The 3007-nt window shown below is 44.9% G+C and overlaps 1 pseudogene; it reads right to left on the bottom strand.

Moving 5' to 3' along the window:
- Positions 1 to 462: 462 nt before the first annotated feature.
- On the bottom strand, positions 463 to 2120 carry LOC130461700 (putative receptor protein kinase ZmPK1; annotated as a pseudogene).
- Between the last annotated feature and the right edge of the window lie 887 nt (positions 2121 to 3007).

The following is a 3007-nucleotide window of genomic DNA, read 5'->3' on the forward strand; positions in this document are numbered from 1 at the left end:
TTGTAAAAAGAGAAAAAATATAAGAAAAGAATATCACAAGGAAGAAAGATTGGAAAAGAAATGTAGTTTTATTTAATTATTACTAATAGTAGATAATATATCAAGAAAGCAACAAATGATTAAAAAAAACCAGTACAAGTCCATGAAGTAGAATGATCGAGTAATAAACAGATGAGTGCAAAACTAAGTTGAAGTCATGACTCATCGTACGTTACATTGCCATATTCATCTTCACACTCGGCACGAAATCGGGCAACAAATTCCATTGTTGGGCGCTTGTTCCTATCATCCTCCACGCATGAAAGACCTATCCCAATCATTTTAGCCGCTTGGTTTCGACAGATTTGTCCTTGGAGTCTCGAATCCACCAAGTAAACCATCCATGAACTCCCTCCATCTTGCATCTTACCTTGTGCAAATTTCACAAAGCTTTTCAACTCAAGCATATCTTCTTCTCCAATATCATCGTCTACTATACAATCTGATAGTGATTTCTCTTACAAGCTCTAGTATTACAAGTCCGTAGCTGTAAACATCAACTTTTGCAGTAAGAGTAAAGTTTGTTGTCCACTCAGGAGCCATATACCCTTTTGTGCCTCTCATTGCCGACAAACTTGACAACCCATGACCATCTCGTTGGCAAAACTTTGATAACCCAAAGTCGGAGATTTTTGGCTCAATATCCATGTCCAAAAGTATGTTTTCAGGCTTTACATCACAATGGACAACCGATTCGAGGCACTCATGATGAAGGTATGCCAAGCCTTTTGCGGTGCCTAATGCAATTTTAAACCTATTTTCCCATTAAAGAATTGGAAGGGTGTTTTTTGTGGAGGATGAGAAAAAGTGTTTGTCTAATGATCCATTCTCAATATACTCGTAGACCAAGAGTCTTTTAATCCCCTCTGAACAAAACCCCCACATTTTAGCTATGTTCATATGATTGATCCTACCAAATGTGCTCACTTCTGCCCAAAATTCTTCATCTCCAACTTCTTCACCGCTATGACCCGTTCATCGGCCAAAATACCCTTGTAAACGGCTCCGAAACCCTTTCCTATAATTTCCTTGAATTTATTTGTTGCCCTGTTAAGCTCACTATAGCTAAAACTCCTAAAATGACTAGTAAGGGTACTAATGTGGGCTTGGTGTATCACCACACTGGGCCCTAAGACGTGTGTGATCTTACTCAAGCCCACCCCTAAATTTATATGGGCCCAGGGCTCATATGCTGGCCAAAATCTCGTCACTAAAGCCCTAGAAGACCACTCTCTTGATAAAAGCCCGAGTTATCCATTACCAGGCCCAAGTCTAAAGAGTCCATCAAGTTCTAATCAAAACTCCCACTTATGGACACGTGTTCCAATCCCCGAGAACACCTAATCATTCAGCTAGGGTTATGGGATCAATTCCCAAGAAGCCCTAGCCCCATAAATAGTTCAGATCCCAAGGTAAAGGGGGCATTCAATTCATTCCCACCTACCATAAACTATCTTTGCTCTGCCTTCTCTCTACAAATTACTTCTTTCTCTAGCCAATACTTACTTAGGCATCAGAGGGAATATTCCTACGGAAATATTCTTGTTTTGCAGGTTGCAGGAAGATCGTGCCAGCGCATACACTACAAAAAATTGTACCATTAACGACGGGAAATCCCGTCGTTAAAGGCCAATAATCGTTGATTAATGACGGGATTTCCTGTCGCGGACCCGTCATGAAAGGGGGCCGTCGTTAATGGAAAATCTCGTCGTTAACCCGTCGTAAAAGACATTTGCGATGGTTGTTCCCGTCTTTGTTTGGTTGTTAGCCCCGTCGCAAAAGGCTTTTACGACGGGATTTTTGACCCGTCGTAATTAAGTTGTCGTTAAAGATACAAATTCTTGTAGTGATACTTGATACCTCGGAGGAACGCGTGACATGTCATCACCACAAAAGATTCCACAACATTTGGCGCCGTCTGTGGGGAGGTATAGTATCATGGCCAAACTGCAATCTGAGAAAGACGCAGGAGGAGGACGGTCTGCTATCAACATGGGGCATACCACTATAAGAGGCAAAGCTGAAAAGCATTGTGATGTCTCAGCAAGCCGGCCAGCCTCCGCGAGATCCCTGCAGCACATGTTGCATGGTCTTTATCAGAACATCACGGACGAATGGCAAGAGAGACTTCAGCATGTCCTCCAAGAAGAAATCACAAGATCCTTCAGTTAAATCGTCCCAGTGTAAGAATGCAACAGAGCGACGAAGCAAAAGGGGAAGTCGGCTGCAGACGGACGCGGTCTACCCACGGAGGCCCGACCACTGAAGGAGGAAAGCTATCATGTAAGAGAAGAACGTCCAGGGCGGCGGACGAACTTGCCACAACGAAGGCACGCCTGCAAACCCCAGAGCAGTCACTTTGCAAGCAGGTCCACCACCATGACCTCGAGAAGGTCGCGAATGGAACCCACTCGAAAAGAAACTGGCCGAGGCATCAAAATGAGGATGAAACGAAGGAGGCCGTCAGCAGAAAGCTTGTTTGTCTACAATGCTAGTCTCGAGGATATTCTCCTGACGGAGGGACCGAATCTGGAGATAGAGCAGTTGTCTCCCAAGGGGCCGCCTTCAGCAAAACAGAGCACCTTGTTCTGCATCTTTCACAAAGAGGTCGGGCACGACACCAAAACTGTCGAATGCTGAAGAGGATACTAGATGGCTACGCGGCCAAAGGATACCTGCAGCAGTATCTTTGCTTGACTGATGCAAGCGGAGCCAACACTATAAAGGGGCAGAAATCGTGCACATCTGTCTCTGACAATGACAACAGCTTCTCGGATCAGGGATTCATAGCAGTAATATTAGGAGGGATAGCGGCAGGAGCACCGACTAGAGAGGGACGACAATCTGGTTCGTCTCATCCCCGCACCGAGCGAGTAGACCTACCCCAGGTGGAAATTTCAGAAGCCGACTACCGCAAGTCTGCAGCGCCATATGATGATGATCCCTTGGTCTTGGAGATTAAAGTGGC

This window comes from Spinacia oleracea, chromosome 5 (assembly GCF_020520425.1).
Source record: "Spinacia oleracea cultivar Varoflay chromosome 5, BTI_SOV_V1, whole genome shotgun sequence".
NCBI lineage: Eukaryota > Viridiplantae > Streptophyta > Magnoliopsida > Caryophyllales > Amaranthaceae > Spinacia > Spinacia oleracea.